The sequence below is a fragment of the Anabrus simplex genome, chromosome 2 (assembly GCF_040414725.1).
Source record: "Anabrus simplex isolate iqAnaSimp1 chromosome 2, ASM4041472v1, whole genome shotgun sequence".
In the NCBI taxonomy this organism is placed as follows: domain Eukaryota; kingdom Metazoa; phylum Arthropoda; class Insecta; order Orthoptera; family Tettigoniidae; genus Anabrus; species Anabrus simplex.
Window position 1 is genome coordinate 44,953,957 of NC_090266.1, and position 25,535 is coordinate 44,979,491.

The 25,535-nt window shown below is 41.8% G+C and overlaps 1 protein-coding gene across 13 annotated transcripts in view; it reads right to left on the reverse strand.

Annotated features, from left to right (window-relative positions):
* DPCoAC (dephosphocoenzyme A carrier) overlaps positions 1 to 25,535 on the reverse strand; it is a 569,632-nt gene that overhangs the window by 236,248 nt on the left and 307,849 nt on the right. The window contains exon 1 of one of the 13 annotated variants that reach the window (XM_067140251.2): positions 24,720 to 24,807. The exons of 11 other annotated variants lie outside the window; for them this stretch is intronic. The gene's annotated coding sequence lies outside the window, so the exon portion shown is untranslated. Of the gene's footprint in view, positions 1 to 24,719; positions 24,808 to 25,535 lie in introns of those variants that run through there. One more of the 13 variants, XM_067140257.2, reaches the window with a different exon arrangement.

Genomic DNA, 25,535 nt, shown 5'->3' on the forward strand with positions numbered 1-25,535 from the left:
CCACGCTTCCCTATTTTGTTTTGCCTCTAAAAGAGTGTTCCAGACGGAGGTGCGCTGTAAAGTAACCATTTTACAATTCAAGCTATAATTTCTCCATAATCCTAATTCTGTTTCATGTGTTACCGCATTTTCTCTTTCAACGGTGGAGGAGTGAAGTACTTGGAACTTCAGCGCATTACGAAATTAAGAAGTACACACACCGCCAATATAAACATTATTAATATTTTGTGGCTGCATATTAATAATGGTTGTGTGTAAAACTCTGAATCTCGAACACATTCATATTCAGAATTTACAATAGCTACTAAAATTACACTGTAGAATTTCTTGTAATTATAACAGAGTGCTGGTGATTTTGTAAATCTAAAGCGCTTGCCGTCGATGCTTCCACCACAGTTAATAATTTGCCAATGGGTCTTGAATCCTAATGCCAGTTGTTTCCATTCTTCTTCAGTATTTGGCATCGACAACAACTACAACAAAATGATAAGAGATAAAAGTGCGCGGTTGTAGTTGTGTTGAATGATACGTCATCACTAGGGCTCGGATGTTTAAGATCTAATAATCGTCCAAATATGACCTTAGAATTAACAAAATGTGACCCAAAAATAACACTACATGACCCGTTCCGTTTAAAACAAAAACCACAACTGCAGAATTTCTTATGCTAATTTCCTGCCTTATTACTATTATTATTATTATTATTATTATTATTATTATTATTATTATTATTATTATTATTATTATTATTATTATTATTATTATATCGGATTTTGAAACATATTTATTTACCAGTACTTATTTATTTATTTTTTATTTCTTTCTTTATTTATTTATTTATTTAAATAGTGTTGTATACATTTGCCCTCTTCTCTATTGTTCTTAAATCCTCTCTTAGAATTATGTTGCGTTGGTCATCGTGTCATGACTAAAGATATTACTTATTCGGACCGGGACGAATGAAGAAATAATGTTGTAGAGCGGCTATTTATGTAAATGAGCCAGCGGCAAGGATTTTCTCTTTTCCTACATACAGCTACCACCAAACGGCCCAAATATGACTAAAATACGAAGATTTTACCGAAAATGCTAAAAATATTGCCTAATGGGAAAATAAGACCAAAATATGGATTTATATGACAAATAGAAAAACATTATTAGGGACGAGAATTACTGGATTTGCATCAAATACCCGTTAGAAATGCAAATAAATGTTGGGAATAAAAAATGACTTTCCATGTTGGCCTACATCCGAGCCCTAGCAATCACTTAAGAATGGAGGCCTAAACATATCTCGTAAGGGTAAATTTAAAATCTTACAAGAGCCAAATGCTTTTTGGGTATTTATTTATTTATTTATTTACTTTATGCCTTAGAAAGTGGCGAAGTTAGGTCTCTCGGGTCTCTCCGACACTTATCCATTTTTTTTCTTTTTGCTATTATTTTGTTTTACGTCGCACCGACACAGATAGATCTTATGGCGACGATGGGACAGGGAAGGGCCAGGAGTGGGAAGGAAGCGGCCGTGGCCTTAATTACGGTCCAGCCCCAGCATTTGCCTGGTGTGAAAATGGGAAACCACGGAAAACCATCTTCAGGGCTGCCAACAGTGGGGTTCGAACCTATTATCCAATTTAATCTATACCATGTAAATGACATTTCTTTTTTTCATTATCAACGAATTAGAGTCTTTTATGTCTTCTGTAAAACCAGATTTCGATTATATACGACGTCTCCATTCTTAAGCGATAATATACTACAGTATAAGATGTGGACATCAATTAATGTAGTCCACATCCTGTGTGGTCTTTCTTTTTCAGTTCTTGACGGAACCTCCATCTGTACCAAAGTAAAACCAACAACAACAAATGAAAACAGCCGGGAAGCTGGAGGTTGATATGGCAAGTTTTATTCAATCTTGCAGTGCCGTGCTGAATGAGAAGCCCAAGGAAAATGATGATTGTGATGCCCTTATAGGAAAGTACGTTTCCCGGAAACTGAGAAAAATGAATGGCACTCAGCAAATTCATACCGACACTCTCATCCAGAAAGTAATAACGAAAGGACTACTGGAGAAACTAAATGAAAATACGGACGTAGTAGATTTACTACCTCAACCAGGTTTTCATTCAACCCCAAACAATTCACAACAGGTTACCGATACTTTTATGCCAGTACAGTCCATGATGTCCGCCTCTGTGGTGTAGTGGTTAGTGTGATTAGCTACCACCCCCGAAGGCCAGGGTTCGATTCCCGGCTCTGCCACGAAATTTGAAAAGTTATATGGGGGCTGGAACGTTGTCCATTCAGCCTCGGAAGGTCAACTGAGTAGACGGGGAGTTCGATTCCCACCTCAGCCATCCTGGAAGTGGTTTTCCGTGGTTTCCCACTTCTCCTCCAGGCAAATGCCGCGATGGTACCTAACTTAAGATCACGGACGCTTCCTAGCGTCTTCCTTGTCTATCCCTTCCAGTCTTCCCCATCCCCCACAGAGGCCTCTGTTCAGCATAGGTGAGGCCGCCTGGACGAGGTACTGGTCCTCCTTCACATTTGTATCCCCCGACACAAAGTATCACACTCCAGGATAAATCCTTGCCGATTGGGTCTGCTTTACTTAGAACTATGCGATGGACATCGAAGCAGACAGCGTCCAGAGGAAAAGAAAATTTGCTGTTGCGCTTGGCGTCGCAGCTGATAGCGAGCATTGGCCGGGTCTCTGAAGGTCACGCCTGGCAGGCGGCCCGTCGGATCTGGCGAGGCCTCGCCAGCCAAAAGGTCTTTCCGTGCACGGCCAGCTATTGAGTTGTAGGATTGTGAGAGACTGCAGACAATGTCCGAATTTAAATAGGAGGAAAAGTCAAGTTGTATGTTTCATGAAGAGGAAAAGTCCTCTCAGTTTTAATTATTGTGTTGATGGGAGTGATAGTGCCACATGGAGTAAACTGTAAGTACCTAGGTGTTATACACAGTTCCAAAAAAGTAGGGGAACATGTTTTTGAACGTATGCCATGCTCCACAAAACAATACCTCACATCCAGGTATATTTCCAACTAAAGCTTTATACAAAAAAACATCGATGGATTCGCGTTCATTTTCAGAACACAAAGGTAAATGTCCAAATAGGGGTGAAAACAAACTGATAACAGTCCTCCAGGGAGGATTTTCATCACAATTGGACAGCTTTAGTATGGTGTATGTCCTCCAAGAGCAATTATCGCAGCTTGACACCTAGGTGGCATGCTCCGTATAAGTCGACGGAGGTCATGTTGCAGTATCAGGTCCCATTCTTCAATGAGAGCCTGTTCGAGGTCTTGGAGAGTCTCTGGTGGAACAGGACGCCCACGCACACTTCTGTCAAGCCTATCCCGCACATGCTCGATGGGATTAAGGTCGGAACTCACTGCTGGCCATTCCATTTCTTGAATGTCCAGTTCTCGCAAGACAGCTCTGGTGACGCGCGCTACATGAGCCCTGGCATTGTTGTGCATGAGTACGAATTCAGGGCCAACACCGTGTACCATTTCATTGCCCTGGTCATTTAGAATCGCGACATTGAAATCGTCATTTGCCGAGAATAGCGGTAAAGTTCCGTAAATCGTGCGGCAGAAAGTTCGAAGTAATGAAATACAGACTAATGGAATCCATGTGGCTGCTAACATAAGGGAAAATATACAGGCAAACGGAATCCAGGTAACCGTGATATAAGAAAAGTTCACTATAAACCAACAGTATAGTAATGGGAAGGAACAGTTCACCTGTGGGAACTAGTTCATTTATTCTCGCTCCCAAGAAAGAACTACTTCATGAACTACTTCAAAATGTTTAACTTTCCCGCTAGAGTAATCTGCAACCGCTGAAGTAGTTCGTCCGCGAACAAGTTCTTTCCCATTCCCTTCACACTCGTGAAGTTCTACAGTTCGAGAAGTGGTTCTCGAGAGACGGGTAAACACTTCACAGTTCGTGGGAGTGAAGTAGTTCACGAGAACTAGTTCGTTCGCGAACTACCCATCACTACAACAGTAGGAACATTCGAAGATCGTAAAAAGGAAGAATATACACAGAAGATTTCAAGAAGCTACTGTATAAAGAAATAGCAGATTTTGGAGAGAAGATACTAACATTATCGGAAGAATTAACAAAAATACGAAGTCCAAATGTTATATTTCTCGTAAAGATATAGGGTCATAGGCAAATTACACTGCAATTCGTGTTGTTAAAACTGCAATAGTTGAATTTACGTCATCATATTCTCCTCATAAGATCCTAAAGAATATAAGAAGGCTTTATAACTATGGAGACCGTGGAATTAATGTTATATTTATCTATGTTTTTCATGCATGTACGTGAAAACGCTGTGATGGCCTGCTAAATGGAGATGGGATTGGCGACAGACGGGAACCGAACCGGCCCTGCCCGACAACACAAGTCCAGCGATCAAGACTCGGAGATGCCGCAGATATAAACCAGAGATGATCGCCACATAAGAGGACGAAATTACAGCAGTCCCAGCCCAAAACACAGGAAGAATAAGATAAGTTTAAAAACTGTATTTTTTTTCTTTTCAAAAGTAGATATTTGTGTAGTATCATGTAGTAATTTGTTGGTTGTGTTGATGTAAGGAATGGATCGATGTATCTTCGAGAGATGACTTATAAAGATAGTTTCATCGCGAACGTATTGATAATGCTGTTCAGATGAAGGTGTTTGGTAATCTTCAAAAGCAGATAAGAACTTCCATATGTAGGAAATGTCGCATTCGCCAATGAAGCACTACAATAACGTCTTGTCAGTAAATTTTCAAGGAGTTATGCCATAATCAAGCCGTTCAAATGTACTTGGAGTAAGTAAATACCGGTAATGCAGATCGAATCGTAGGTTACCTAGATCATCATTAATACCAACTTACTGCCAAACGTGAATAAATATGGGTTATATTTATATATATATTTTGACAAATCAAGTGCATATTGTCAGAAATAGATGTTGGCGATCCATAATATTGTAATTTCATTGGGATATGGAATTATTCAAATCGAGCGTTACATTGAATAGATCAAATGAAGTTTATGTATGCGGTGATGTAAGGATATGATGGAAATATGAGATAGGGAGTGCGAATAATAAATAATAGATATCCTTGAATATTTGTTTGGGGAATGATAATAAATGGAAGGTCGTTTGAGGAAAGAATCTCACGTATAAGTAATTAATGAGAGTGTATGTAACGTAGTGTAGAATTAAGGTTTTATTTAATGCTTAAAGCGACGTAACCTCGAATAATCTATATGTGACGTATTGGCAAATTGAAGATGGGTTTACAGGATGTTAATGAAGTATGGTCATCGGAAATTAATCTCAATTAACCTACAACTCAGGCTATTATGGCAACTTCAAAGAAAATTTCCACATCCTATTTGATATTTAAGTTGATTTAAGCTGAAACACTAGATTAGTGTCGGCAGGTATGAAATTAGTGTCATCGTAATGTTAGCTAATCACTATTAATGGCTTAGGAACTGTCATCTAAGGTATTCCTTGACTTATTGCAAACATATAATTGAATTTATTAAGCGGTGCGACATATTATAACCTGAATGCAAATGTGTTGAGTCTATCTTGAAGACTTTACAGGTTTCGTAGGAATATTTTGATCACATCTAGTCATGAATAATGATATATATATATATGTGTGTGTGTGTGTGTTTATATATATATTAACGTAGGTAGCTATTACGAGCTACAATCATGAAACATTTCTTATTCTGCGTGTGTTTTCTGAAAGATAAAGTTAGTTGAAGAGCCCAGACAGATAATTAAGCTTACTTACCAAAAGTTAAAAAAAAAAAAAACCAGAAAAAAATATTCTCGGATTCTTAAGTTTGAAACTTGGTAAAATATCAATAACCGAAACAGGATGTATGTCAGAACTCGACATTCTGCTGGAGTTTAACAGTAGAATCTTATATTTCACGAGAATTCGACTTTATTCATAAAAGTTTCACTTTTATTTTACTCTTGTTGTGTCATTTACACAATTTCAAGCTAATTCATTAATCTAATTAATTTCTTAATGTCAATATAAAGAACTATACAATTATAATTTTTTTCAATAAGAGAATGAGAATATGAAGATAGATTGTAATTCATGAAAGGTCAGGATGAATTCATCAAACAATCGTAATCCATGAAAAATTTTAGGAGAAGAATTATTTGGTAGGATGAGACCATAGGCAATAATGAGGCAGTTTTTTTTATTAATTATCATGGACTTCAAGGACTAGTTCAAGATTTTTTTTTGTTTGGATGAAATACCAATGTACATACAAAATATTTAGAAAACATTTAGCTCATCTGAAAATATGATATAATTTTGAATAAATATTAATAATTTAGAATTTAAGTGATTTTATATTATTTATAGATTATAAGATTAATTTAAGGTAATATCTTACCTGATGATGGTAATTGAGTTTGAAACCGAGTCGTCATGACCAAATATTCCAATCGATGTTCGCATATAATGAAAGGTAGAGAGGGTAATCCCAGTCGGATTCACGGTAAAAAAAAAGAATGCTGATGTAACTTATTCCCTGAGATATTGTTCGAACATTGAATTTTCTTGATTGCTGAGTAGGACCGAAAGGTGGTATAGGCACTGTAGCACGGCTCTAGATAAATAGTCACCCATAACAACGGTGCAAGAAAGGAAATTGTTGCCCACTCGTAGAGCTTGAAAGGAGAAAGACGCCGCGGGACTAAGCGTTCGATTCAGGAGAAAGGTAGTCGCCCACTAATGGCAAGAAAATTTTTCCCTGCTTCGGCTCAACCGTATGCAGCAACCAACACATGCTGTAGTAGTATCTGCTCGATGTACCCGTAGCGGTAAGATTACTATGGACGACGACAAGATCCGTACGGCCATCAATTCTGATGCCACCCCACATCATCACAGAACCTTGTCCGAATCGGTCACCTTCCTGGACAAGATTTGCCATGTACTGCTCACCATGACATCTCCATACACTTTGACGTCTATCACGCTGTGCCAGGGGAAATCTGGACTCGTCTGTGAACAACACAGGTCTCCATTGGCGAAGTTGCCAGTTGACGTGGGTACGGGCAAACAGAAGGCGAGCTGCACGATGTTGCTACGTTAAACGGGGCACTCGAACAGGACGTCTGGGCTGTAAGGACGCTTCTCTTAACCTGCTCCTTACTGTCTGGTCAGACACCGAGACTCCAGTGACCCTCCTGAGGTCTTGTTGCAGTTCCCTGGCAGTTGCTGAATGACGCTGCAACGCATAGATGGTCAGATATCGGTCATCCTGTGGGGTTGTCATGCGTCCACGACCTTGTCCAACACTCCTTATGACCTGGCCTGTCTCACTGTAGCGGTTCCACAAGCAGTGAATAACTGACGGAGAGACATTGAGATCCACAGCAACACGACGAAAAGTCCATCCTTCCTGGATCAAAGTGACGGCGCTTGCGACTTGAACCTCGTTAAGATATCTCATGGGATGTGCTGGTTTACGTACAACGTGCTCAAATGACCGCAGTAGTCTGTGTACCTCACAACGACACACGGACGCACCGCTATTCACTTTGTTTTGAGGGTTCACCTGACAGTTTAATGCACAGCTACGCCTACAGATGGAGTATAACTTCGATTTGACATACCCTGATTATCTAAGGTCTCATGGTATGCTGTACGACCATTGGAACCCACCTGCCAAATTAACGTTCACATACCAGACGTTAACAAACATGTTCCCCTAAAATGTTTCAACTGTGTCTTCCTTGGGGAAATCATATTAACGAGATTGTTAAGAAAGGTTACAGATCTCTTCGCGTGGTTATGAGGGCATTTACGGGTTGTAATAAGGATTTAAAGGAGAGGGCACATAAATCTCTGGTGAGAGCGCAGTAGTATGGCTCCAATGTACTGGACCCTCATCAGGACTACTTAATACGAGAACTGGAAAAAATTCAAAGGAAAGCAGCACGATTTGTTCTAGGTGATTTCCGACAAAGGAGTAGTGTTACAAAAATGTTGTAAACTTTAGGCTGGGAAAACCTGGGAGTAAGAAGACGAAATGCTCGAGTATGTGGTATCTTTCAAACAGTCAGTGGAGATACCGTGTGGAATGACGTAAGTAGACGAATAAGCTTGAGTGGGGCTTTTAAAGGTAGGAAAGATCATAGTACGAAGATAATGTTGGAATTCAAGACGAGATATTGGGGCAAATATTCACTTATAGGACGAGAAGTAAGTTATTGGAATAAATTATCAAGGGAAATGTTCGATAAATTTCCAAGTTCTTTGAAAATGTTGAAGAAAAAGCTATGAAAATAATTTGATAGGGAATCTGTCATCTGGGCGACAGACCTCAATGCAGATCATTGACACAGACGACTGTTCATATAGGACGTTTATAATACACTTAAGAAAATGGAAATTGCAACACCATGAAGGCATTGGTCGTTTGTGTTGATTTTTAAGATATGGAACGATGCCATGTAGGTATGTAAACGATCAAAGTTTCAGACCCATTGGATTGTTCCTACAGGTCTCCCACGTGATTGGTCGCGGAGGAATCAACTCCAGTGTACGAACTCTGGTGTAGCGTAGTTGACTTGCAGTCTGTGCAGTGAAGTGTTCCCCGTCAAACATGTCTCGACGACAGAGAAGAGCACGCTATCAACACGCTATGAACAACTGTCGCCGTTTGAGAGGGCTCGGATAATTGGGCTGTGTGAGGCTGGATTATCGCTAAGGACTGTCGCTGCACGTGTTGGCCGACAGGCATCTACGGTACAACGTGTATGGCAGCAGTGGTCAAATGAAGGTACCCACACTCGTAGACCTGGCACAGGCCCAGCGCGACAGACAACTGTGAGAGAGGATCGCCGCATCATTCGGATGGCCCGGATGGAACGCCATGCAACATCAGCGCAAATTCGAGCAGCTGTGGCACCCCACGTTACACAACAAACAGTTGGTAATCGCCTGCGTGCAGCTGGCTTACGAGCCCGTGTCCCTGTAGAAGGTATTCCACTGACCCCACAAGAGCGACGTGTAAGGCTGGCCTGGTGGCGAGAAAGATCAACGTGGGTCGACGAATGGCATAGGGTCGTCTTTAGTGATGAATCGCGCTTCTGTCTTGCCCGCAGTGATCGCCGGAATCGTGTGCGCCGACGTACCGGGGAGAGGGGCCTCCCAGATCTTATTGTCGAGAGGCACACAGGGCCAACACCAAGCATTATGGTCTGGGGAGCTATTGGCTTTAATTTGAAATCACAATTAGTGCTTGTTAAGGGCACTATGACTGCTCGACAGTACGTTGATAGGGTACTCAATCCAGTGGTTGTCCCTATATGGCGAGCATTGCTAATGGGATATTTCAGCAGGACAATGCCCGGGTTCACACTGCACGCATCTCCAGAGAAGCTCTCCACGACATCACAACCTTAGAATGGCCCGCCAGATCCCAGGACCTCAGTTCTATTGAGCATGTGTGAGACATGATGGGTCGACAACTGGCCAACCGACCTCAGCCACCCACAACTCTGGAACAAGTGACCCGTGGAATGCTGCAAGCATGGGCCACAATTCCTCAGGAAGCGATCCAGGGCCTTATTGACTCCATGCCTCGACGAATTCATCAATGTATTGCAGCTCGTAGTGGGCACATCCTGCATTGATTGTTGTCCAAACTTGCGATCAGAAGAACCTGAAAATGTAATCATCGAATCACAACCGAACACTCGTCCTGCATGTTCAATTGCAGCAATGTAACACCACTCTTTCTGGGTGTTGCAATTTCCATTTTCTTCAGTGTAGCAAACCTATGCGTTCCTTGCCGGCATGTGCAAACTTTTTGGCAAACAGGGATTCGACGTTCTTCTTGATTCCCTCCATTGAGCTAGTGAAAATAAACACAATAAGGAAGTATAGAAGAGGTACTAAGAATATTAACTGATGCTGTTTGCTGCTTGTCCGTCTCCGTAGCGTAACGGTTAGCACTATAAGTAGGGGGTCACGTTCGATTCCCGGTACTGCCAGGAAGGATGGTATGTGGTTAAAATGCTACATACACCTCGCCTCCATTGTCTGAAAAGAGCTGCACTACCTCAGGACGAAGAAACGAGTTAGTCCGCCTCTGTAGCGTAGCGGTTTGTGTTATTAGCAGCCGTCCTCGGGGGCCCGGCTACTGTCAGAAATTAATAATGGAAGGAGGGCTGGTACATGCAACTCACCTCCACTGAGACAGTGCCTGAAAAGAGCTGCACACGAGTTCGATTCCCGGCCTTAACTGGTTGATTCCGATAGTTCGGTGGCTGGGTGCGTGTGCCGTCTTCAGCATTACAATTCATCAACGGCAGGGCTCCATTCTCATAGACGCGCAGGTCGCTTGTCAGGTGACAACTCGAAAGATCTGCACTAGGCCTTAAATTTTTATCTGTACTTCTATTGAGGGGCCATGATCAATTAGACGACTCTTCACACAAGGCAAATTACATGGAATCTATGGAGACACTCAGAGCTTACGATTCCGTTCTGGATGCTTAACATAAGGTTGTTTCAAAATTACGTTTTCTTCAAGTTTTGCGTCATCGAAAGTTTGATAACTACAAAGTAACATTTCCAGATGAACTAGTGGACTTCTTAAAGGACAGTGGGGTTCGAACCCGAATGCAAGCTGATAGCTACGTGAGCCAAACCGCGTAGCCACTTGCCCGGTACTAAAATGTGAACTAACAGTAATATAATATTCAAGTAAAGGATTCAAAGTTTACCTATAGGGCCTATATAAGTTGCTGAAGTCCACTAAGAACAATGACTCAATTTCGGGATTTAAAGAACTGAGCTGATTCGAACCATACCGAATACAACTATAGTTCTGTTAGCGCTCCGTCTCAGCTCTGAAAGGAATACACACTTATCGAAGGTACACACAAGGTCAGGATATACATATATATTTTACATTTGGATAAGAAAGGCCTAGGAGTGGTAAGGAAGCGGACGTGGTCTTAATTAAGGTACAGCCCCAACATATGCCTGTTGTGAAAATGGGAAACCACGGAAAACCATCTTCAGGGCTGCCGACAGTGGGGTTCGAACCCACTATCTCTCGGATGCCAGCTCACAACTGCGCGCCCCTAACCGCACAGCCAACCCCCCCGGTGGTCACGGCAAACTTAAAAATTTCAGGATCATACAGTAATTGAAAACGACGTGCTTCGAGAGCTAAGGCTCAAAGATTCATTTTATGACAAGATCATAGAAATGTTTTTGTTCAAAGAGAGATGACTTCAACGAATTCACAAATGAAATTGTAACCATCAAAGACACATTACAACTCCCAGTTCAAAAAAATAGGGGGAACATGTTTTGTAACGTCCGGTATGTGGACATTAATTTGGCAGGTGGGTTCCAATGGTCGTACAGCATACCATGAGACCTTAGCTACTCAGGGTATGTCAAATCGAAGTTATACTCCATCTGTAGGCGTAGCTATGCATTAAACTGTCAGGTGAACCCTCAAAACAAAGTGAATAGCGGTGCGTCCGTGTGTCGTTGTGAGGTACACAGACTACTGCGATCATTTGAGCACGTTGTACGTAAACCAGCACATCCCATGAGATATCTTAACGAGGTTCAAGTCGCAAGCGCCGTCACTTTGATCCAGGAAGGATGGACTTTTCGTCGTGTTGCTGTGGATCTCAATGTCTCTCCGTCAGTTATTCATCACTTGTGGAATCGCTACAGTGAGACAGGCCAGGTCATAAGGAGGGTTGGACAAGGTCGTGGACGCATGACAACCCCACAGGATGACCGATATCTGACCATCTGTGCGTTGCGGCGTCATTCAGCAACTGCCAGAGAACTGCAACAAGACCTCAGGAGGGTCACTGGAGTCTCGGTGTCTGACCAGACAGTAAGGAGCAGGTTAAGACAAGTGTCCTTATGACCCAGACGTCCTGTTCGAGTGCCCCGTTTAACACAGCAACAACGTGCAGCTCGCCTTCTGTTTGCCCGTACCCACGTCAACAGGAAACTTCGCCAATGGAGACCTGCGTTGTTCACAGACGAGTCCAGATTTCCCCTGATATAGCGTGACAGGCGTCAACGTGTATGGAGACGCCGTAGTGAGCAGTACATGGCAAATCTTGTCCAGGAAGGCGACCGATTCGGACAAGTTTCTGTGATGATGTGGGGTGGCATCAGTATTGATGGCCGTACGGATCTTGTCGTCGTCCATGGTAATCTTACCGCTGCGGGTACATCGAGCAGATACTACTACAGCATGTGTTGGTTGCTGCATACGGTGTTGGCCCTGAATTCGTGCTCATGCACGACAATGCCAGGGCTCATGTAGCGCGCATCACCAGAGCTGTCTTGCGAGAACTGGACATTCAAGAAATGGAATGGCCAGCAGTGAGTTCCGACCTTAATCCCGTCGAGCATGTGTGAGATAGGCTTGGCAGAAGTGTTCGTGGGCGTCCTGTTCCACCACAGGCTCTCCAAGACCTCGAACAGGCTCTCATTGAAGAATGGGACCTGATACTGCAACGTGACCTCCGTCGACTTACATGGAGTATGCCACGTAAATGCCAAGCACGTGGAGGACATACACCATACTGAAGCTCTCCAACTGTGATAAAAATCCACCCTGGAGGACTGTTATCACTTTGTTTTCGCCCTTATTTAGACATTTACGTTTGTGTTCTGAAAAATGAACGTGAATCCGTCGATGTTCTTTTGTATACTTCAACGGTAAAGAATAACGGTTTAGTTGGTAATATACCTGGGTGTGAGGTATTGTTTTGTGGAGCACGGCATACGTTCAAAAACATGTTCCCCTACATTTTTTGAACTGTGTAGCTGTTGTGTTGTACGTCACTGTTTTAATAATGTTATCTTTGCACTTTTCCTGTGGTTATATTGGATATTCATTTACAGGAAGGGGAATTAGGGATTGGAATAACTTACCAAGGGAGATGTTCAATAAATTTCCTATTTCTTTGAAATTATTTAAGAAAAGGGTAGGAAAAGAACAGATAGGGAATCACCACCTGGGCGACTGCCCTAAATGCAGAACAGTATTGATTGATACTCCTATAAGAATTGTATCAGTATGCACTGTGTGAAATTATTAGGCCTATGTGGATTAATTAATAATCGAATTATAGTAAAACGATTCAAAACCTACGTTGCAAAGACCAGTAGCAGCACACACCAACATTAGGGTTAAGATACGCCACTGAGTCCTTCATGGTGTCCGGACATTTCGTACCACGGACATTCAGTATCACTTGATTTTTGAGGACATTTCGTACCACCCAGGTCGTTATCTACCCGCGAACGGTTTTCTCATAATCCCCAAATATTTACGCCAGGACAATCCGTACCACTTGATGTCAAACTGGAATTCCATTTCTACGCCCGCGGGCGTAATAAGCCTGATACACTCACTTTAGAAATCAGAAACAAAAATAATTTACATTTGCTGAAGAAAACTTCCATATTATTTTAATAATTGCCTTTTAAATTATACTTAACACTCATATATGTTGGGTATCCAGCCCGAACGCTGGTTTGATCCTCCACAGCTCTGCCAACAGCGGTCATAATTATTATTATTATTATTATTATTATTATTATTATTATTATTATTGCTAACTGCTTTACGTCGCACCGACACATATACGTCTTATGGCGACGTTGGACAGGAAAGGGCTATGAGTGGGAAGGGTGCGGCCGTGGCCTTAATTAAGGTACAGCCCCGGCATTTGCCTGGTGTGAAAATGGGAAATCACGGAAAACCATTTTCAGGGCTGCCGACAGTGGGGGCGGTCATAAATAAGCCTAGGCGTCACTGAAGAGGCGTACTAGGGAAACGAGGAGTGAGGTAGTTTCCCGTTGCTTTCCTCGCCGGGCCAGAAGTTGCTATTACATATCAGTCTGCCAAGCCCACTGAAATGCATGCACCAACCGACCCCATGAGCGATATTTTCGCACCATTCATAAGAGGGACTGGCTGCGTAAGGAATGGTATTACTAGCATCACGCATACCACAGTCACTTTCATATTTTCAAAGCCAAGGATGAGACTGAGACATGTCAATGAAAGTAACACATTTATTCTCGCCCATACCAGAAGACAGATGTTTACATAAATATTATCATAAGAAAGTCACTTTTTTGAAGTATAAATCCTGAAACAATGCAATAGAAATATAGGACCTACATCGTGTTCGGGAGCAATGTGCTTGACGAGCATAACGATGGATAATATTATTGTGAATATTTATAAACTACTGCATTATTTCATGATCAAATAAGTAAACTAAAAGATTATGATTAACTGGTCGATATGGCTTGAAGGTCTCACGAAACAGGAAACTGCTGAAAGCTAGTTCCCCGCGAATGACGAGTACGAGATAAGAATTAAACACGTGTGCCAGTTCAGATTTAGGGATGGCCTTAGCAGTTATTTTTGGTTAACGGTTATAACTGAAGCGGTTACTCAAAAATACTCGTTAACGTTACCGGTTAAAAATAATTTGTATTACACGATCGGCCCGTTATTAAAGGTATATCATATTCACTATACTAGGGCAATATGGTGCAACCCCGTAGTCTCCGGGTAGCATGACGGCCAGGTCAGCGATTTTCAACTGCATCTAAAGGTTGGTTCGAGAGGTCCACGGCCTTACACTTTAGGAGCTATCTGGCGGTGAGATGACGGCCTCGGTCAAGAAAGCCGAGGATAACGGCCCAGAGAATTCGTCGCGCTGACCATGCGTCACATCATAATCTGCAGGCATTCGGGGTGAGGAGTGGTCGCTTTTAGTAGGCCAAAGGCCCTTCGGAGCAAGCAGCGCCAGAGGAGTAAGGAAGTATAGGATGTGTACCAACTGCAAAGTTGAAGTAAGCAGCCTAAATTATGAGTCATAATTGCAATTTTACAATTTGGTTTACGTCGCACCGAAACAAATACGTCTTATGGCGACGATGGGATAGCAAAGGGCTAGGAGTGGGAGGGAAGTGGACGTCGTCTTAATTAAGGTACAACCCCACCATTTGCCTGGTGTGAAAATAGGAAACCACGGAAAACTGTCTTCAGGGCTGCCGACGGTGGGGTTCAAATCCACCATCTCCCGGATGCAAACTCACAGCTGCGCGTCCCTAACCGCACGGTCAACTCGACCGGTAGTTTTAATTGCATTTTATGTAAATACCGCTCTACCGACAAATACACGAAGTCGGTCAGTTTTAGTGCCGGGAGATGTTGGAGGACTTAGGCTCGCCAAGCACAGGTCTGTTGATTTGACTCCCGTAGGTGACCTGCGCGTGGTGATCAGGATGAAATGATGATGAAGACGGCACATACACCTACTAGTCTCCGTGCCAGAGGAATTAACCAATTTTGGTTAAAATTCCCGATCCTGGCGGGAATCGAACCCGGGACCCCTGTAACCAAACGCCAGCACGCTAACCATTTAGCCATGGAGTCAGACGCCACGAAAAGTGTTAACAGGAACGTGAAAGAGAAATACAGCGAAAATTTAATCCATCATAACTTAAAAACAATGTTAATTACAAGCTGAAATAACTTACATAAATACTGGTTACTGAGGTGGTTACTGGTAGCCAGTACGGCGCGTGGCTCTGCGAGTGGTCGCTATTTGTATTGCAGTGGCGTGCATTGAATCCCATCTACCCCAGTGCTGCTGGGGTAAAGAACTTTGTATTAACATTTTCTAACTATACCTTAGAACGCTTTTTATAAAGTTTAAACACTGCGAACATCTAAGCCAAGCCAAGTATAGCTGTCCCGACAGACCTCTTGCACTACCGCAGATCAGCTTCTCCAGCGAGCTGAGTTTCTTTACCGCCGCAAAATAGAGCTACCCCAGCGAAATTTAAGGTCGCTTGGGTGACGCATGCACTTGAAGCTTCCCTGTCCTGGCAGCGGGGCGGAGCTGTAGGCCCACCCCGACAGCAATTTACGGCGACAGGCCAGCTAGCTTAGGTAAGGTAATGTTAGTTTTAATACTTGACACTCCAAGTCTTCAGCGCCACACACTAAAGACTACAAGAAAAATTTCAACAACTAACAGTATAGCCACTTGTACATCGCCTTACTAATAAAAATAGAGCCAGTATATGAAATCAATAGTAATGTAAAAGAATATATTTTAGTCTTAGGTTTCGGCATGTATACAGCTTTTTCGACTGTACTATCGATCACGAAGCGTCACCGGATGAAACTGTAAGTACATTGCTTAAAATCTGCTATAGATTAAGTTATGATGGTGTCGTCACTGCCGCGGATATAAATTTGGAAGTATGTGCAAGCGTGTGTTTGAAAATATTCTGGAAAGATCTTTCTCAGGTAGATCTTTCCACGAAAAAACGCAGCCTTATAAAATGGTAATGTTGACTTTAGAGAGTGTAGTGGGGCTACGATTGTTTATATTACATTTTTTTTTTTTTTTTTTTTTTGCAGTTGGGGTAATGCAATATGTTCACCACAAGCCACTGTTGGATTGTGAGTTTGCTTCTCAGTGATGCAAGGAGATGACTGTTCCCTCTGAATTGATGAATGTCGTGAGTAACGAGCTCGATAGCTGCAGTCGCTTAAGTGCGGCCAGTATCCATTAATCGGGAGATAGTGGGTTCGAGCCCCACTGTCGGCAGCCCTGAAGATGGTTTTCTGTGGTTTCCTATTTTCACAACAGGCCAATGCCGGGAATGTACCTTAACTAAGGCCACGGCCGCTTCCTTCCACTTCCTAGGCCTTTCCTATCCCATCGTCGCCGTAAGACAAATCTGTGTCGGTGCGACGTAAAGCAAACAGAAAAAAAACGAAATGTCGTGAGTAAGGCGATTCACATTTGAAGGATAAGCATCCGTTCGCGCGTCCTGTGTGAGAGGTTCTCTCATCGCGCGACCAGTATGCTCAAGACGAGAGGGAAACTTTCTCCTGCTGTAGACGTTAGTCGCGCGCGAGACGTTTTTCATTTGCAGTTACTCATAAATGAGTTAAAAAATTGAGTCGAGGAAGAATGCTGGGTAATAAGCGCTGTTACAAAATCCAGCTAACTCAAATTTTAGAGAGGTGACCTATTGTATTTTATTTTTGCATTCGTACTGCGTCTGTCAGAAAGCTCTATATCAATAACAATGTCCCCAGGAGTTCTTTTACATACAAGTAAATCTACGGCTGACCTATCTGAGCACCTGCCAACTTCGGCTCAGAGAACCAGCACCTTAACCGTTTGAGATATTCAGCCTGGCACTCTTGTGAATATTACGTACTGACATGTGACTGAACTAATGACTAATTTCCAATAAGTGGTGATTTTTTTTCTGTAATATACGACTAATCATTTCATTTTTAAATCTAAAATGTATAACGCAGACTTTGCGTCTTATTTCAGCAAATAATTTCACTCTTACTCCCCGCAAAATCGAGGAAGATATACAGGGTCTTTCTCATGGCTTGCTCCGTGTGTCAGGGCTTGCTCTGAGTGGTGCTGCGGAGCCAGCTAAAAAAAGACCCTGTATTTATTGTAAATGAAGTTTAATGTGAGAAAAAGTCTCACGTACGACCACTCGTGTTACAATTCGCCTAGCGACCACTCGCGGGTTAAAGATACTTGTTAAGTTATTTACCAGCCACCACATACATGGTTATAGTACCAGTTCCTGTCTGTTACGTCTTCAAGATGGACGCAAGTAGGATAAGTTAAGCTTCGTAACTTCCTCTTATGTAGTAGCCTGTCCATTGTACAACCGATATTCACGAAGAAATATATGAAGTTGATCATTTTAAAAAGGAACGGAACTACCAAAAAAAATCCTACTACTCTACATAAAAGAGATTCGTGTACTGTAAAATGAATTTAAAAGAGAAATTTAAATAACTATTAAGAGAAAAGCGTAGGTAAGTGCTAAATAGGAACTTTATGTTTTAACAATAATTTAAAAATACAACCGAATTTTACCCTAAATAATATAAGAGTAGATAGCGTACTGTAACTGAATACAAAACACAAGCTTAATAACTGTATAACCGAGCTCGATAGCTGCAGTCGCTTAAGTGCGGCCAGTATCCAGTATTCGGGAGATAGTGGGTTCGAACCCCACTGTCGACAGCCCTGAAGATGGTTTTCCGTGGTTTCCCATTTTCACAACAGGCAAATGCTGGGGCTGAACCTTAATTAAGGCCACGGCCGCTTCCTTCCCACTCCTAGCCCTTTTCTGTCCCATCGTCGCAATAAAACCTATCTGTGTCGGTGCGACGTAAAGCCAATAGCAAGAAAAATAAAAAGTAACTGTATGTCCGACGCTAGTCCCGCTTCTCTTCTCTACGGAGTCAGTTTTGCGGTGAGATGAAGCTTCCTAGCCAATTTTTACGATCGGATGCCCTTCCTGACGCCAAACTCATCAGAGGAGTTAATGTGATGAAATTAATTAAGGCCACGGTCGCTTCCTTCTCACTCTTATCCCTGTCCTACTCCACTGTCACAATAAGGCCTGTCTGTGTTGGTGCTTACTTGTGCCACTTGTGTCCTCACTTTCATCTATCCTATCCGACCCCCCTTGGTCAACTCTTGCTCTTTTCCGACCCCGGGAGTTTTTAATTTTCACGCCCTTCGTGGCTCTTGTCTTTTTTGGCCGATACCTTCATTTTTTGAAGTGTCAGATCCCTTCCTTCTAGTGTTATACAGTATAGAGCAGGGATGGCGAACCTATGACACGCGGACCACGACTTCTGTGGTACGTGCCCTGCACACTGACATATTTTAATAATTTTAATGTGTAATAAATAAGTCGAAAATCTAGCAACATAGTATAAGTATGTCACAATTAATTCTGTTGCCTAATATTTTACAAATTTTGTTAGGTTAAAGCAAAAATATATCTTATTCTTAAAATGTACCTGTTTTTTGTAATGCTTTTTACAGTGATTTTTGCAAAATAAATTCATGAAACATTTAGCCGAATAAATTTATATGTAATGCGATCTAATACCTAAATGAAATCAAATGAAAGGGTTTCATAATGGTGTTAAAGGAAAATAACCAGTGGCACACTAGACAATAAAAAGTAGTAAGCAAGACCTTAACTGACATGCTAGTATAGAGGATGGTTGCCTAGTTGTACTTCCTCTTAATACAATAATCACCACCACCACTACCACGATGTGTTTCCCTGCGACGTAAAGCAAGTATAATAACAATAATAATAATAATAATAATAATAATAATAATAATAATAATAATAATAATAATAATAATAATTCAACTGTTATAGGTTTCTGAAGAGACGCCAGAATGACGATATTTCGTCCTGAAAAGAGGTTCTTTAATTTATTGACATGAGTCTCTTAAATGCCAAATAACTGCGCCTGGTTTGGATCCTGCAACAATCAGCAAAAAGAGCGAATGAGTGACAAAACCCATAGGACATTTATTCAATTGCTCCCCTTTACTTTGCTTGCTTATATTAAGGAGTCGGAAGACAAAATATTACACACAAATTATATATTTACACGAAATTGGTTTACTTATAATACGTATCTCGACTACTGGCACTGCTATTTTTAAATTAGTTGTTGGATGAACCCTTCCCTCGAGTTTTTTATTTGATGTGAAAGACTTATAAGAGTACTTCTTCCCATTCATATAACAATTTGCGAGCTCGCTATCTAACACGGAAAAATATGACCACACAGAGCCTATCTTTGCCCTCTTTATAATTTCTGTGACGATACAAATACACAATAACAACTCAACACAATACTGGTTAGTAAAATACTGGTTAATAGAGGCGGTTGCTAGTAGCGAGTACGGCCGCGCGCTTTCGGTGTTAACAGAGTTCATCCGAGTATTGCCGAGCTGCTGTTAATTCAGTAACTGGATATATCCTGTGACCGTTACAAGAGCGTACTGGAAAAAATACTCATTACGTTATTTACCAGCCAACACTAGTCAGATCAGTTGCACCCGACGGAAGGTTAACATCAATAGTAGTCATTCCTTGCAGAGACTTATGCGCCAGTAGTGGATAATGGATATACAAATGAATACTTGCATTAGGAAATCGCTTTTTCTTCGCAATACTTCCCACTCCTTCAAGCGGTACGGAATGCCCTCTCCTAAATATTTTAAGCCTAGAAGTGCCGTGTGTTTTTCCCTACATGCCAGGCCATTTTCGCATGCATTGCATATTTATGTTCTTAACAAATTAAGCACGCTTAGATAGTTAAACGTTAGACATGCAGAAAGCTTTATTTAACATGCTTATATAAGTATTCGATAATTTACTTACTTATCTGGTGCGTTTTCAGGGATCAAAATTTTGGAAAACTAAAACTTTTTTAGTATATTTTCAAGTTCACTATTAGTAATAAAAACACTCATTCAAAAAATCACTATACACAAAACACGCGAAATTTCTTCTAGTTTTTAAAAATATTAAGTTCTCAAAAATAAACACAGAAATAAAAATCACAAAAGAATTTAAAAGTTCCGACCTGCACGCAGTTCCGTCAGCCGCCGAACACTACTGGGAGTCATTCTCGGAGAGTTTTCTTTTCCTGCCAGGCCTCATAAGCCTCCAGAAATGCTGTAATTTATTAAAACATTCACGGTGAACCCCACAATTACATTCGGAACACCAAAAATGACTTCCCCCTTCTTTTCACGTGACCACAAACAGCATACAACCTTTCCTTTCTTCCGGGTAGATGAGATAGTTCATGTTTGAGATCACCTTCTTCCGCTATATTCGCTGGTGAGTCTAGAAAAGGATTCTCCTCCATGACCTGAAATACATAATGGGTGTACTGTTTCGGGGCGGACAGTTCCTCCTTACGCGGAACTTCTCGGAAACATCGAACTCCTGTTTGGGTGCATAAACCCTGCACCACTATGGTGTTACGGAAACAGTATCATCCAATGAAACGTCGGCGAGACTGCTCTGTTCTTCGGAATCACTTTTAACTTCATATTCTGGAATATAACCTTCTCCGCTGTCAGAAGAATCATCAGCTAAAGAAAATACGTCATTGGAAGAGGAAGTATCCGAATCATCGTCAAGAACTTCGCGAATATCACTTGAATCACGTAGCTCATCATCCATGATGAAAGTTTGCACTTCACGAGAAACCGTTTAAAAATAAAATAAACTCAATAATCTGTTGAAAGGTAACGAAAGATATTCACAGAAACTAACAAGAACAGCGAACGAGCGCGAATTTACATAGCAACTGAGACGACAGGGAGATGAGGAAATAGTAGCTGAATTTTATACCTACCCTGTCCTTGACTGGGTCATTTCCGGCTAGTGAGGAATATGTGATGAAAGATTTCAAGCTTCCTCTTCAATGTCTTACTTGTTAAAATAGCGTCAGTGAACGACAAATGAATGCATGCGTGGGACGTTGGTATTCTACTGACATATTGAGCTGCAAGCGCGACGTTTGGCAGTTCTAGGGTTAAAGTCATTAGCTGACACTACGAAAGAAAACAATCGACCGATCCTGGCTACGCTACTGGTGGTACGAAACATCCTAGAACCGTCCTTCATGTGGCGACGAATAATTCTGCATTATAGGGAATACTTTTCGAGACGCAATAATACATTGCAGCAAGTAATACAAACTGAAATTTTTAACCACCTTTAAACGTTTGTAAGATCTGCTTTATTTCGTTACGTTCCATTCATACAGAATGGCACGCTCAGGTGCCGGGAAATCGTGGCGCCAATATGGAATTCAGTGTGACAGATGGACTCGCCGCCACTATAGTTATATGTATTGAACGATAAACATTTGATTGTATTAGTAACAATGGCATGAAATGCAAAGGAAATCAATGTCAAAGTTGAATGCGGTTCATATCACAGAAAGCTGTCACTATCTCACCAAAGATGGGGCGAACAAACAGATGTTGAACACGCGTACCACAATTCATTCTCAATTACATACAATTAAAATACAGCCTACAGTAAGTAAAAGTTGCATTCAGACAAAAAGTGAGACTGTTGCATATGATTAACAAACGGAGCTACAGTATATTTATTTGAAACCTAAGCTGCAGAGGTTAAGTTTCTACTAAGACCTCTTCAAAATATAATTCGCGGAAACGGTGTCTTGTCAACAGCAGGTTAGCACGTGACTAATTAGTTTTAGTATATCTGAATGATAACAGACTCAGTGCATAGTTCAAGTGCACCTCCTCTCGGCCCCTGAGTAACACAGTGGACTTATCGAAGATCTGGGCTTATCAGAATCGGAATCAATCACCACTGATCCGCAATTAGTGCTGTGCCCAGGTGGTAGAGTGTTTACCTACCGAGCGACTTGGCCGAGCGCAGCTGTGACCTTGCATTAGTGGGTTCGAATCCCACCGACGGCAGCCCTGAAGATGGTTTTCCGTTGTTTCCCATTTTCAAACTAGGCAAATGCAGGTGTACCTTAATTAACCATGAACTACTGCAATGTTTTTGGCTACACAATTACTAGGAACCCCAATTTCAGACGCTTCTGGCAACTGTGTGCATAGTTTTTAAAGGCTGTAACTGACTATAAACACCCCGTGCATATTTGTGATTATGAAAAAAGCAAGCAAAGTCACCTCCGTACAGGCCATGAATGCCCTTGGAGGAGTGGAAGGTAATGGCTTCCACCATTGTTAACCTCGGCACGTGATGGGGTAGAGTGGTTAGCTCTACGCCCGGCCGCCTTTGCCCCCAGGAATTAACCTGGTACTCATTTTTGGTGTAGGCTGAGTGAACCTCAGGGCCATATGCACCTACGGAAGTGGAAATCTCGTTTCTTAAATTTTACGACTTCCTGACGCGGATTCGAACCCACGTCCTTCCGGGCGAACCGAGCACGTCTTACCGCCTCGGCCAGGCAGCCCCTTTATGATTATGAAAAGACAGAAAAAATAATACATTTTTGAACTATCATGTAATTTTCAAACAAAATGTAAAAGATGTACATTTTTTGAAACAAGATCAACATTCTTATTTATCTGCTCCGAACACAGAGAGTATCTATAATGACTGTACACAATTACTGGAATAAATACACCAAACTTGCAATAAATGAGTAGTAATAACATAAGTAACAAATGGCAGGCATGTTTTAGACATGCGGCACTTGCAGCCCTTATCTTCACTCAAATTACAAGGAACCCAAATTCCTGCTTTTCAGAACAGTCCTCACATGTGAATATGGTATGAGAATGAGTTGGCCAGGGTATACACTTTCTGACGAAGCTCTCTCGGCAAGTTCTTACACTCCGCTCTTGTTTTGATGTGGTTTTGTATGAGCCCCATTCCAATGCTTTTTATTAAACTGCGGCGATTCAGTTTAACCCCTACATTAGAGTCCTTGAAGATGGCATGACTGTTATCGCACGAAATTTCTAGCAAACGATAAAATATGACCAATGGCCACCTCCGGCATCTTCTGCCTGCGGAATAAAGTTCACATTTCTGGTGAATGCCACCAACGCCTTCCTTTGATCCATTATAAAACTCATTCATTTCTGGTTTTCCACTTTCATGCTATACTTTTCCATCGTGGTGAATGCCTGAAACCAAGACAATTGACTTGTTTTTCTTGGGAACGTGAGACACAAGAGTTATATCACGTGTGTATTCGAATTTACTATCACCAACTCTCCTGTCCCTAGAAGGAAGAAATTTTGAAAGGATTTCCCGTTTATTCTTACGCACGGATCCAACATATGTTAAGGCCTAGTTTTTGAAGCTCAAGTACAAGCTCTATGGATGCCAACAAGTTATCAACAGTTATATTTCGATTTGCCTGTACTACAGGAGGCACGAGGGATAACGCTGTCACTGTAGGCACTGAAAGTTTTTGAGGATTTCGTTGAACATTCTTCCCTGTATTGCACCAATATCCCGAATGTGCAAAGGGTGCAGTATATATGAAAGCATTTACCACGTAATGGGGTTTTGCATCACAGAGGCACATTACCTTTATTTCGTATTTCTGTGGTTTACTTTTCATATAAATGTTAAAGAGCAACGGCCGCGGAAGCCAGTCAACATCTCATCTACCGTATAATATCCCGAACATGTAAACATGCAGTTGCTGATAAATAAATTAAACATTTCTGAAATAGCTGGTATACGGTCAGTTTGTCTTCTCGCATGTCTTGTTCGCAAATCATCGAACCGAACAGCTAACAGGAGGACAAGAAACCGTTCTTTAGTCATTGTTGTTCTAAACAATTCCCTTCCAGAACCGTCAGTTGCGAACAGAGACGTTGCATCTTCACGGCTAGATCTGAATATGGGACCGATGACCTTCGATGTTAGGCCCCTTAAAACAACAAGCATCATCATCATCATCAGATCTGAATACCTTTCATAGTAAAATAAGACCTAATAAAACCTTCAGTTCATCCCTCGTCACACGACCAGTAAATGTAGCTGTTGCTCCATAATTTACACTTAGGTTCGTTATCGTGATATTTGTTTATTCTAAAATAGTCTGGAGGATAGCGGCTGTGAACAATAGAGACCAAGCTTCCAGTGGAGTAGTGGGTGGATTCTGTCTTGCCGGTCCCTACAGTCAAGGAAGATGAGGGAGTAGGCGGGTATTTTGACCACCCGAAGCATTTTTTCTTTCATAAAAGTAGTTTGTACTGGTACTCACAAAGTCGTCACCCTCTTCAGAAGAACTTGATGATTGAAGTTCTGATCCTGTGTCATGCTCACTGTGTTCACTATCGTTATCGCGTTCTTCTGCACTGATATTTGTAAAATTTACTGCTTCTAATTCACTGTCACTTTCTTCACAATCTGATTGTTGCAGATAAGTCATAATGTCCTTGTCCGATAAGCGCCTGGACATGATTTCATATAAATCAACACAATGTTCACAAAATACCAGGGCAACACAACTACTATTGTGGGGTTAAGCGTGACCCCTTCTCTCGATTTTACCGCAACTGTTACCACTACCTTCACAGTTCAACTACACCCTCCAAGGTCACAGAAAGTACAAAGAATAGATGAATGCACGTGACAAACAGATGAATATCCTAGCGGCAAACAAGTAAAACACCTCGAGAAGGGTCGGCCTGGCCCAGCCATAATAGTTAGGGGTTAAGGCCACGGCCACTGCCTTCCCAATCCTAACCCTCCCTCACTGTTCCGTCGTCGAAAACCTTTCATGTATTAGTGTGACGTTAAACAAGTATCAAATACTGCCTGACAAAAAAGTTAAGCACCCATTTCGGAACACATGCATACCATTGATGTATTAGTAAATGATCAGATTTACAAGGATGTGTAATGCATATAACGCTCACTAGAGTGAGACATCGTCCTGTTGATAAGTCGTTACCAGTCAACTGCTGTGAGTCAGTCAGTTAAGCAAGACGTACAGAGAGGACTACGTACAATACGATGACTCGCAGACGCGTTAGACAGCCTATCCACCAACTGACAAAATTTGACAAGCGCCACA